The 13,129-nt window shown below is 42.2% G+C and overlaps 1 long non-coding RNA gene across 9 annotated transcripts; it reads right to left on the bottom strand.

Annotated features, from left to right (window-relative positions):
• Positions 1-1,515: 1,515 nt before the first annotated feature.
• On the bottom strand, positions 1,516-7,351 carry LOC119335170. Of its 9 annotated transcripts, none has more exons than XR_005161712.1 (10): positions 6,884-7,351; positions 6,436-6,626; positions 6,142-6,360; positions 4,297-5,988; positions 4,106-4,192; positions 3,300-3,442; positions 2,843-2,959; positions 2,620-2,700; positions 2,482-2,543; positions 1,516-1,838 (listed from the first exon to the last, which is right to left on the bottom strand). It is a non-coding gene; the product is annotated as an uncharacterized LOC119335170 (long non-coding RNA). The 9 variants fall into 9 exon arrangements; XR_005161708.1 differs by lacking the exon at positions 2,843-2,959 and having other exon boundaries at positions 4,297-4,684; positions 5,864-5,988; positions 6,884-7,347; XR_005161711.1 differs by lacking the exon at positions 2,843-2,959 and having other exon boundaries at positions 6,525-6,626; positions 7,055-7,351.
• Positions 7,352-13,129: the final 5,778 nt, after the last annotated feature.

The raw sequence follows: 13,129 nt of genomic DNA on the forward strand, positions 1-13,129 counted from the left end.
GACGATGATTTCCCCCTCCCGGAGGGAAGTGTCCCCGGTAGAACAGGTCTGCCGGAGCCCTAGATTGGTTCCGCCAAGGTTCCGCCTCGTGGCGGCGGAGTCTCGTCCCGAAAGGTTGCTTCTTATTTTTTTTCTTGACGAAAGACTTCATATAGCAGAAGATGGTCATCGGAGAGCCACCAAGGGGCCCACGTGGTAGGGGGCGCACCCTAGGGGGGCGCGCCCCCCACCCTCGTGGACAGGGTGTGGGCCCCCTGGCCTTCATCTTTGGCGAGGATTTTTTATTATTTATTGTAAGATAATCCATGGAGTTTCAGGACTTTTGGAGTTGTGCAGAATAGGTCTCTAATATTTGCTCCTTTTCCAGCCCAGAATTCCAGCTACCGGCATTCTCCCTCCTTATGTAAACCTTGTAAAATAAGAGAGAATAGCCATAAGTATTGTGACATAATGTGAAGTAACAACCCATAATGCAATAAATATCGATATAAAAGCATGATGCAAAATGGACATATCAGCGACGCACCTCCCCCTCACTCACGTCGGCGAATCAACCACGTCGCCGCCCTTCTCCTCAGGCGTCGCCGCCGGGCCTTCTCGTCTGCGTCGCCTCTCCCTCTCGCCCGCATCCTCTGTGCCACAGTCGAGCCAAAGTTGGATATTTTAGCAAGGTCGAGTAGGAGCGTGAGAAGCGCGGGCATGGCAGCCTTGTCCTGCTCGAGGAAGGCGGTGACGGATGCTAGCACTCCTCGCCTCCATCGACCTGCAAGGAGGAGTGCCGTGTTGGACGCTGCCATCTCCGACGCTGCTGGTACTCCTCCGCCGCTACGAGTGACCCGTCACTGTGCCCAGGTCAGCCGCGAAGTCAAGCTTCCCATGCTTGACCTGCAAGGTTATCATCCTTAATTTTCCCCACACCTTTCCAATCTCTAGAGCCTAGGATTCGGGGAAAGGCAAGGAGAGATTCTGGAGCTGATTGTGATTGTGATTGTTGATGTGGATGGAATATGGGATGTACTGTGGTCTAAGAACTGCTCTCTGCCGTGGGAGTAGATTGGAAAGGCTGCTGCTGCTCCTGTACAATGCGGCTGCTGCTGCCACTACCACTCGCCAATTCGGGCATGGTAAAGACCCCTCGGTTGCACTACTCCATGTGTAGATGACTGAACTTGGGTGTGAGAATTTTGATGCCTCTGAATTTAGTAAATTCAGTACTCACAGGAGTACACTTTCAGTACTGTAGGAGTACATTCCCCCTAGAGTATTTGTACTACAGGAGTACTTTCAGTACTGTAGGAGTACTTATATTGTTTCTTAGAGTATTTGCTTGGAGTAAATGTTGTAGTTTAACTAAAATCAACATTTCTGAATATCATGTTTATCAATTGGTTGTAAGTACTGAAATCAACATCTCTGAAATCATGTTTGTCATGCTGTAGTATTCTTTTTGTCAGGATTTTAGTACTCTTGCTTGGCTCAAACCAAACCGATTCTGCTGTAATACTCATGTTGTAGTATTCTTTTCATCATGCTGGAGAACTTTGATTGATCTAGTGGGCTCAAACCATACTGATTTTTAGAGTATACTCCATGTTACTTCCATTTCAGAGCACATTCTTGGAGTGGATCTACATTTCAGAAAGTTAACAAGTGGGAGTACATGGAGTACTACATTTTAAGTCGAGGAGAAGATAGTGCCTGCTCCGTGATGATGCCACCAGCACCTACGACTTCCTCGACCACCACCACCATGATGACGACTTCCTCGAACGTGGTGAGTACTCCTCCAATGCTTGTACTCTTATCAATGTTTACTGTTATAATCATGGAGTAGTTACCTGCTTTTATCATGGCAGGAGTAATGCACTATTAGTTGGTAAGAAATAATGTCAGTATGAAACCTCTCGACAGTAACTGTTTTTTTGTGAGGAACGGTACATGGTTTCAACTTTATTTGCCCCATTCCATGTTCTGAAATCATTACCAAATCATACGAAGCATGATAACAATGTTCAAGCTGATTTGGTGAATCCGTAGATTACATCTTACTGTGTGTTGCCAAAATATTCAGCATTGCAAAACAAAGAAATATTAAATACAAGTTTCACTATGGATGATAGTGTGAAACAATATATCATATTTTCTTTTTCCTGGCCACATCATGGACCAACTTGTCAATGTAACCTCGGTTGTATACTACATCTACATCCCTGTCAATGAACATGTGCACTATTGAACTATCTATGCATCTAGATCTCTATGAAGATACATGTACAACTGCATCTTGGATGAATACTATTATCAGTTTACTCGCATGAGCCATTCAAGGAAAGTAGTCTCTCAGTTCTAGTGTACCTAGATGTATGATGAAACAAATTTGTGAACCAAAGCAATTTGAGTTGACAACCGGACAGAGGAAGCGAGCAAGAGATGGTTTATTTATGGGCGATGATGATTTGCTACAAATAAATATAGTGCTACCTTCCATGCATGTCAGCATCTGATGCTACCGCTTGATTCCGTGAAGATTGAAGAACCACCCCCTGCCATTAACAAATCATTTCAGATAAACTATTGTACCTAGCAATTAAAAAATACAAAAAGGATAAAATCACTAACATGTCATAGAAAAAACGGCACACTCCTGGCCGTCCTGCATGTTTTGGCTTCAATTTCCCTTGCCTTGCATGTCACTGCGTCCTTAAGAAAAACAAACACATTGATAATTATAATTAAGAACTTCGCCTACAACAAAACAGAACCAGCAGAAACTCATCGCTTTCATTGTCTTCAAGACCCTCATTGTCCTCTGATAATATAGTTTGAGAGAAGTCCATATTACCCCTCGAACTTGTCTTTGGCTTCACTTTACAAACCTCAGAATTGTGTTCATTCGAGTTTCATCCTTCAACTTTATAAACCGTTCATAATTATAAGGGGTCTGCTTCAGTATACCCACCTGAAGTGAGTCAACGGTGGAGATTAAAACTTACCCCTAAGGCACATAGGACTTGACAGTCAATTTAAGTACTAACCGCTTTATTAATCGGTGTATGTATGGCCCACATCGACATTGTACTTTTAACTTAAACATAACAGACTTAGGTACTTACTTATCGTCGAAAAATCTAATTTATGAAGGGTAGGATTTTAGTATTATATATGAATGACTCTGCCCGTTTTTTTCTCTCGCCTCACACATGCCCCCTTCCAGACCATATCGCCACCATCTCATCAAACCACACCAAGAAGCCAACGTCCCAATCTACTAACACATCAAATCCCACACCAGCACTCACCTCAGTACGACCCATGACAAAGGACATGCTCCATGGCAAGGTAGGACTCCTAGCAGGCTACAACATGGAGCCGACAAAGAGAGAGATGATGACTTGTAGGAGATGCTCGTTGGCGCAGACCAAGCGAACAACCTGACATGCATCTGTGCAGAATTTAAGTGCATATTAGTGCTTGCTCCAAAATGCCACAATTCAAATGGTAATCGTGTAACCTCATTTTTAGGATGTTGGGTTGTGGTTGCTACCTGATTTTATTAATCTGACATGCTATCACATAAACACTCATCGCTTAACAATTCAAGATGTTGGACATGCTGTTAAGTTACTGGTGTTGCTCAAATAATATGTGGCTAGCCTAATATGAACCTAGGTTCTATTTGATGATCTAAAAGATGTTGCTGCACATACCGTAGTACATTTACTACACATTGGATTTGAAGGTACTATGTTTCAGTTAATTTATAATATATGTTCTTCGATGAGGCAAGTGCACATCACAACAAGTTGTGTGGCTCATCACACCAGCTGTAAGCTATTAGGAACTGATGGCTATAATTTCAGAGATCTTTAGCTGAAACATTGTTCAGCCGACAATCCAAATACATATGCTTGCAGCTACACATACATATCTTCTAATCCACCATAGTCCCTCTTTTCTGACTATGTAATTACTAAGCCCCCAACCTTCTGTTATTTTATTTATTAGAACATGCCGATGTTACATTATTCTGAACTTCCCATCTTATTTATTAGAACATGCCAATGCCACTGAAAATTATGATTACTATATCTGCATAGCCTCATACCTGGACTACTTGGGTAATTCTCATCAACATTTTGTATGAAAGGTGCATCAAGCCCTACCTGATTCCCCTTGCACGTATGATCAGAACCTACAGGGAAGGGATCAACAAAAAAGCCGTAAGCTGTATACAGAAACAAAGATGAACACCCATAAGCATAAATTGTTTCGTATGAAAGGCGCATCGGGCAGTACCATTTGAATTTTCTGGTACATATGCGCCATAAACATGTGTGAGATTACTCGCCGCCGGCAACGAAGCGGCTTGATGCACACCCACCCGTAGCAAACTTGTTTCGTCTGATTTGTTCTTGCCTGGATCAATACAAAGCCAATGATATATAGGCAACAAAGTATGCAGGCAACATTCTCAGCATTGAGTAACTATATCGTCAACATTTTCCTTTTCCCTTTTATCCTCGGCTACCTAAATACCCAGATAGAACTCTGCTTGCCCAACACCTCCACATGCTCTGACTTCTTCTGTCTTTTTAGCTTCTCCTTGTTCCTCCAGCTCTCATCTTCTCAGCTTCTAGGATCTTTCTTTCATCTGTACATCATCACATGTGCGCTATAGTTGTGCCTAAAGATGCATTTTATTACCACTAACAAAATCGTGAGCTATTCTAAAAAAAGGCACACCATGACAATTAAGGTAAAACAAGGTTGAGTCTCATGGGCAGTACTACAGACAACTAGGAGTCCTTGTTTCCTGTAAGAGGTTCATATGGAAAGTTAAGGCAATGATAATTAGTAAGACTGACGCTCCAAATTAAAGCCAATTAGATGAGGTAATTCGTCAAAGAAGTACAACGCAAAGCTGAAACAATGCAAGTGAATTAAAAGAGGGCTTGATGGAAATCGAGCTTCAAGCGGCGACGTCCTTCGTGGCATATGTAATACAACCAATTCAGTTCAAATATGTATTTATTATGTTAGCATGAAGGGTAAAAAGAAAGGGGACAAACTAATCTTATGTTTAAGCATGCAAAAAAAGTAAAATCTAAATAGTGATGTGATCACTTCCTTTTAAACAGCTGTTACGATCTGGTCAGCAGATTGAAAAACTATAATATTTATAACAATGGAATAGAGGGGCTACTACATTACATACTAATGTTTCTACTCATTCAGTTGAGGAAAATCAATGATGCATAAAACAAGATCAGTTTCATCCACCTGATTGTTAATGACCACAAAATGACATGATACAAAAGAAAATAGCATGTGCATTTAATAGAAAGTGCTTGTGCGTTGCTACTGGCAATAATGGAGATAACTGAATACCATGTGAATTTAACGCAAAATGAAGGTTCCAACCAAAGATTCGAAATACCCAGCACCTCCATGACATGATAATTTAAAATGACATATGAGTGAATATCACCAAAAGGAGGACCTCCTATGGTGTAGGAGGCTTAAATCTGATATATCAAGATCAAAATCTTCTCACCATAATGGAGATAACTGAATACCATGTGCATTTAATAACACAAAATGAAGGTTCCAACCAAAGATTCGAAATAATGAGAACCTCCATGACATGATAATTTAAAATAACATATGTGAATGTATTTGTACTATAAAGTTATTCAATGTGCCATGTGATAGGAAAGAGAGAAAATATGCCTAGGTAGGTTCTTACTACAACTGTTGCTCCTGCTACTAATTACCAGTCACTTCAATCAATAGCTAAAAAGTATTTTTAACGTTTTTCTCTGCCCCTGCTCTTGGATTTGATTGCAGAATTGATTAGCCTTACCGAATCTCAGAGTTGCTTCGCCAAGGCGTGTCGTTTTTCGCCTTCCCATTGCACTCAACAAAATATTTTCCTATCACTCCCTTTAGCTGATGGTTCATCCCCACATTAGATGTACCTGATGCTCCCTGGAAAACCACATTTGTGTATATTCTGTTACATACATGAGATTCTCTAATGCGTGTTTAGGCAGGAGCTAGCATATTAGGAATGAAACATACAAGCCCAGTGAACACTGGATTCACACACAACCACAGGAAATCCCGCCAAACTAAACTAACCTGTGAATCCCGCTTCGACGAGGCAGGTGAGGAGGAGGGTTACCAGAGGCTGGAGGAAAATGAGAGCAGGGACTGCCCGCCGAGCATCCCCATCGCTGGCGAGCCGAGCATCCCCAGCCGGTAGCAAGGGACAAGGGAGCAGTAGGCACTATGTACCTCCATTATTAGAGTTAAATGTCATGCCTGGACTGACCTTTCCTTCTTCCTGGGCAGCCAACACTTTGTAGTTGGAAATAGTATCAGTTTACACTCCTGATGAAGTGGTAAAAATACATAATTGAGAAATAGATTTACCCTGATAATTGCTTGCACTGCACACTTCCTTACATTTGAATTTGCAGATGATTCTTCAAATGGGAGATGTTCCAAAATTTAGTGATTACCTAATGTTTCAGATAATGATCAGGATGATTGACAAGGAAGAAATGTTCCACAAGCTTGCTAACTGATTCATCGGGGTCTGGTGGTATGTTCCGTACAAGAACCTACAATAAAAACACATTGATGACCCAGAATTAAAAGAATAATCAGAGAACCATTAATCTCGATAAGATCATTGCTGTATGCAACATTCTTTTTTCTAGCAAAGGGATCTAAACTGAGCTCATGTATAAGTTGCAGTCACAAAGGGATCCCATGGCCTCAATCCTCATCTCCGTCTCTCTATCCTGATCTGATTCTCTCCGTCTCAGATCTGATTCTCTCCGTCTTGAACCAAACAGAGAAAAGAGGGGAGATGAACCTAAGGGAGGAAGGCGACCGCATGGTGGCGAACGCAGGAGGAACCAGACGACGGGAGCACGGTGGTTGATGCCTAGGGTTTAGCGCAGGTCGTGGCGGCGTCTCCTCTTGGGGGTCGATGATGGCGGCGTTTCCTCTGGGAGGTCGGCAGCGTGCGAAGGCGAAGGCGTACCTCAGCAGAGGTGTCCCGATGGCGACCCGGAGGTTCACAACGATGGCGGCGGCGCCTCCTTTAGGACCTCGGCGGGCGGCGCCTCCTTTAGGACCCCTCGGAGCCGGCAAAGGGATCCGCGGCTAGCGCCTGGGATCTGCCAGGCGGCGGGGTTCGCGTCGCGAATAGATCGAGGGGTCGTCGTTCCTTCACCATGATTATAGGTCAGGACGAATCGCTCGTACGTGCGACCAAACTGCTGGTTTATTTTCGTAGAGTTTTTTCTAAGCGTTTTTTCCAAGATGGACCGAGTGGGAGGTGGGAATCGACAGTGTGGGCATCGTTTTTTTTTGTTTTGGCGCTGGAACCAGGGCGGGATCGCTGATAGGTTGGAGGTGGGAATGAGGACGAAAAAAGCAGTTGGTAGTATATATCTCTACTCCTAATGCAGCAGTTGGTAGTCTCCGCCAGTCAATTTTCGTCCCACTTTCCCTGGTTTTTTTGGTACTTTGTCCCACCTTCTGCTACCCACCGGTCCCCCGCTTCTTCCCTCCCGACCGATTAAAAAAACGTCAAGTTACAACGACGCCCATTGTGAACCGCGACGGTTTAGAGATAGAAAAACGACCTAAAAAATCTACTACGGTTAACCTACGAAATTACACTGATCGTACGATCCAAAACAGAACCCCTAGCACCCGAAAATCGTCGTGCCCTAGATGCACTTGCCCGTCGCCGTCATTCGTCCCTATCGTCCCTTTCTACACGCAGCTTCCGTCCCCGCCGCTCATCCCTTGGCCGCCGTCACCGCCGCTCAAACCCTTGACCGCCTTCACCGCCGGTCAATCCCTTCGACGCCGCCATCCGAGTGCAAAGACAGGAAGATCCCGTATGATCCGTTGCTGATCATCGGATCTACGGGCGATCCAGTGGAGTGGACACTATCTGGACCGGCGATTGCAAAGTCATGAAGATCCCGTATGATCCCTCTGAGTGCCCATGATATGGACCGGCGTGACCCTCCCAGGTTGGGCATTTATGTATTTTAACCCTTACAAATCCTATTGCTAACCCTTACAAATCTGGATCTCTACTCAGTAGCGTGGTCATACTGTGGACTCCTGTCCACTCCTCGCCAGGTAGATTGAGAACCTGGAATTGAAAAATATAGGTTCCGTCACCATTCAATGACTCTGAAAAAGGAAATTTACACCTAACTGGCGAATATGTTGAGGCCATACCTGCTTTGGTCATTTTGTCAGCCCCAAATTCATTACTCTTTTTATGTGAATGCTTGAAGGTGGTGAGTCATCTCTTTGCCAGTGTCAGTAGAAGCATCAAGTGGCAACAATCATCTCTTTTGCCGAGATTATTGCAAGGATCTCAGTTTACTTGCACATAACTGACACCCAGTTTTCTTGCAGGTGACTTCTACTCTAGGAGTTTGGGGCTGGTGACGGCCCTCGGAGACGGTGTCATCAGTAGCAGCATCTGGCAAGGATCTCGAGTTTGCAGCTCACAACTGCAGAAGATCTCGAGTTTGCAGCTCACAACAGGATCACATGCAAGAAGTGACACAAACAAAAGGTAGTTATGACACTTGAATCTAATAGGTTCCATGCAATAGTCAAGGTTTGTATGCCAACTGGAAAAATGACATAGGTGACCATCAGATTGTTTTAATGTATTAAGTCCAACTATAGTCTGAACATGTAACCTATACTATATTAAACCATAGGGTAGAGCTGAAGCTTCAATATGGATGACCTGAAGCTTCAGTACTATAATAAACCATCTATGTGAAGTGAAACAAAAAAATGAAAAATAAACTACTTAAAATATGAACCGATCCATAACAAATAATAAACCATAAGGCTGAGCTGAAGCTTCGCAAAACCTAATGCATGAACGGAACAGGATAGTACTATAGTAGGTGCAAGTGGCATATCTACTAGTTTCACCAAAGATCACAGGAACCGGCTCTTTCGCCGCGCCAGGAAGTTCTGTTGATCATTAGGATGCTATATATATCCTAGCCCTATGTGATTAATTAAAAGTGCATGAGTATGCCAGTTAAGTGTATCTTATAACCTTGTTGAGATGATTTTGAGCTTGGGGAGCACCCTGATCTCGAGTTTGCATCTCACAACTGCAGAAGATCTCGAGTTTGCAGCTCACAACAGGATCACATGCAAAAGGTGACACAAATAAACCATCAGTCTGAAGAGAAACAATAAAACTGACCAATAAACTACTTATACTATGAACTGATCCATAACTAATAATAAACCATAAGGTTGAGCTGAAGCTTCGCAAAACCTAATGCATTAACGAAACATTAGTAGTACTATAGTAGGTGCAAGTGGCATATCTACAGGTTTCACCAAAGATCACAGGAACCGGCTCTTTCGCCGCGCCAGCAAGTTCTGATGATCATTGGGATGCTATATATATCTAAGCCCTTAGTGATTAAATAACAACATAAGAAAATTGCATGAGTATGCCAGTTAAGCAGTTTCGAGCTTGGAGCACCCTCATTGTTGTGCGGCTGTGCGTGTAATCCAGTCCTGCGCTTAAATCTCATCATGCATAAACAGTGGAGCTAGAAGATTGATTGCAAGCATGCATTTTTTACTGTATAATACCATGAAAAGGGTTTGCTTCGTGAAAATACAACAATATGACCAAATGATGAATGTATACAGTCCACAGATAAATGATCAGAGAGAACATCTAGCAGAGTTGAAGCCTCATCCTTACTTCACTTCAGGCAAAGGTCATTAATTGTCAGTTATGTGTACTTACATAGGTGCGTATGGGTAATTCAAGAAGCAAGGCGGTTGATCAGCAACCAGAAGAGGACGTTACTACGGGTATGCTGCATTTCTGTGAGAAAGTACTACACATAGGTTATTTGCATAAACGAACATTCGCAATCTTTTATTATCATGTTTTGCAGGTCTTAAAAGCGTGATAACTGTTGAAGATAATACTACGGGCATGCTTATACCTATCATAATGTGCTACACATGAGTTATGTGCATTTCTGATATTCACATGCTTAATGCATAATGCTTTTCAGGCCTTACAAGCTCTATAATAGTTGAAGATAACAATGCAAGCATCATAACCGTAGCTCAAAATGTTGGGGAAAATTCAGCTACGGTTCCAGGTATAATGCTTGTGTGAATATTGTTGGGAATGTTTCCATGTAGATACGACATTTATATCATTGGCCTTATATTCATCATGGTTATAACTCTACAGATGGATCAATGTCGTTTTCGGATGGAGAGCATAATGAGGCTTCATTCACAGCTCCGAGTATACTGAATTTGGATTTTAGCACAAATGAAGATGGTACTCACTCAGCCACATTACATCTGCCAAGATTGTTATAAACATATATTGTCGCCTATATATCATTGATTTTCTTTTCCTACTGGTTACAACTCTACAGATGGAACAAGTTCGGTACAGATTAAAGACCATCATGATGGTTCGTTGTTGGGTTCCAATAATCTAACTATAGATTGTGGCACAAATGTAGATGGCCACAATAGTATTGGTACGGACTCATTCATATTTCAAATGCCATTAGTGCACTTATGGGAAGTCACTTTCATTTACAACATACCGCAATTTTTTCATATTGGTAATCTATAGGCGGTGAACCTCCAAACGATGATATCGATGGTGCGACAAAGCTAACAGGTATTCCCACGCATGCTTATCTAACATCAATATTGACCTGATGTACAGATGGTGTGACAAAGCATTATGGGCTTTGTGTTTTATACTTTTGACATGATGCAGACGACATCAGATCCATAGATCTAAGTCATATAACAAAGGAACAGTTCAACACACAAAGGCGTGCAGCTTATCATAAGAAAAAAGTCCAAGACAATGTGTTATTGCAAGAGGTTCAACAGCCCTGCTTGTCAAAATCTGGTAAGTTGTTTAACTGTAGGTTGCTGACTAATATTTGCGGCATTCAAGTTTTGGAACTGTTTTCTTATATTTTGTGTCAATGTGATCTACATGATTTTTAAACATAATCTTGCTACATGCAGTGGCTGTTTTTATTCACTAACTACCATATTTTTAATTCATCTTGTAGACCAGAGGGAACTTAACAACGCGTGGAGGCGGGGATCTTATTGCCTTAGCAAGACAGAGGGTTTGAAAAAACAACAAGTCGATGGCCACATTGTTCAACGTCGTACCCTAGGTGATATCACGAATGTTCGTCAACCTAGACATGTGATCTTGGGTACATCAATTACTCATTGTTTATCAATTTTCATGCGTGGCGTCCCCTTGGTATATCATAAAAGATTACTGACCTATCATGTTGAATCAGATGACTTGAATGTCACCAAAGAGAATGCGGCAATAACGGAAGAAGATCGCAAAAGAGATCATAGAAACGCCCTCAGGAGAGCTTCTTGTCGGAGGAAAAAAGATCGGGGTCTCCAAGAAGATAAACTCCGCGCCCTTAATTTATCTGGTAAGAATTAAATGTTCTAACCATTATCTTTAGTATCTTCAAGTCATGTCTTAACCATTAAATTTTGTGTATGTTTTATTAACCATGTTTAACCAGACAACCCAACTAGCTCCGCCTATACAACATTATCGCATACTGATTCAGTATTTACTGCTACAACTACGGAGACATCTGGTCTGGTTAATGACAATGATCTACATGGTAATCGACTTGTGAATAAGATGTCATCAATGTGGTCAGATTATGTTTTACTTACTACATTTAAATTATGTCCTCAATGACACCAGGCGTTGACGAGAATATACTTGAAGAAACAAATCATATAACCGAGGAAGATTGCAAGAGAGATCATAGAAATGCTCTTAGGAGAGCATCTTATCGGAGGAAAAAGGATAAGATAATAGCAGATAAAAATCTACGGCCACTATCTAATTCAGGTAAATATGGTTGTTATTAATGCACAGTGCATACCTTCTCATACCAACAGTTTCTTTAGTTTCACGTTGACTGACAAATAATTGTTGCCGTAGAACCAACTTAATATAACTGATGCACAAAGCGTACTGTCATATGCTTGATCTTAATGCAAATTATTTATACTTGAGTACGAGAAGAATGTTCTGATATTCATTAGTCACTAAAACAAAATTGTTCTAATGATGCTTGCACACCTTTTTTCATAAAGCCACCGTTGATAGCCCTAACTATACAGACTCATTGCATGATGATGCAACATTACCCCCTCCATCATTAGACGCCTCCGGTGTTACCCATGTCAACGACCGAGCTAAGAGGATACAGAGAAACTCTCGTAGCCGAGCATGTTATCAAAAGAAAAATGAGGAACTAACGGTTGATGATAGAGAGGATTTGAATGAAAAGATACGAGGGAAGCGCGTGCAACGCCGCAAAAGCATGTCGGTGATTGAGAAGGGGCAGTCAAGTGCTCAAAGGAAGGCCTGTTATGCTAAAAGGAAAAACACCCTGTGCAAAGAATCCCTCGCACTCCCACGTCCAGACATTACTAACTCAACATCTGATAGTCTCGCAATACCCCTCTCTCGGGCTGCCGAAGATGATTCATCGGATGGCGACCCTCCCCCGGTCATGCCTAATTACTGTGTTTGCACCAATGGTATTTAATAGCTTTTGTTTGGTTTTGTTGCTCATTCTCATCAACCTTGTTCTAACATGATGCGGTCTTTGTCACATTCTCCGCAATGTTAATGCAGACAACATCGATGTGTTCCCAGAGCCCATCATGGGCGATGAGCCGACACCAGCCGAATTGATGGATGAGGAGTACTACATGTATCGCAGCCAAGGTATGGTCAACTCGGAACTTGGAAGGCGTGGAGCTTTATTGTAATTGTAGTACTATGTGAATATTATTTTGATGATCATGTTTCAACGAATGCCTGTAGGATCCGATAATGACACATTCGAGGATGACGAGGAAGCGAGCATGTTGTCTGTTATACCTAGCGAGGTTGATCCATTAGACTATGTGTACACAAACATACCAGACAGCACCCACATCCTGAAGCTCGACGCAAACTGCAAACATTGCAAGGCCCAAAAGT

This window comes from Triticum dicoccoides, chromosome 7B (genome assembly GCF_002162155.2).
Source record: "Triticum dicoccoides isolate Atlit2015 ecotype Zavitan chromosome 7B, WEW_v2.0, whole genome shotgun sequence".
Taxonomy (NCBI): domain Eukaryota; kingdom Viridiplantae; phylum Streptophyta; class Magnoliopsida; order Poales; family Poaceae; genus Triticum; species Triticum dicoccoides.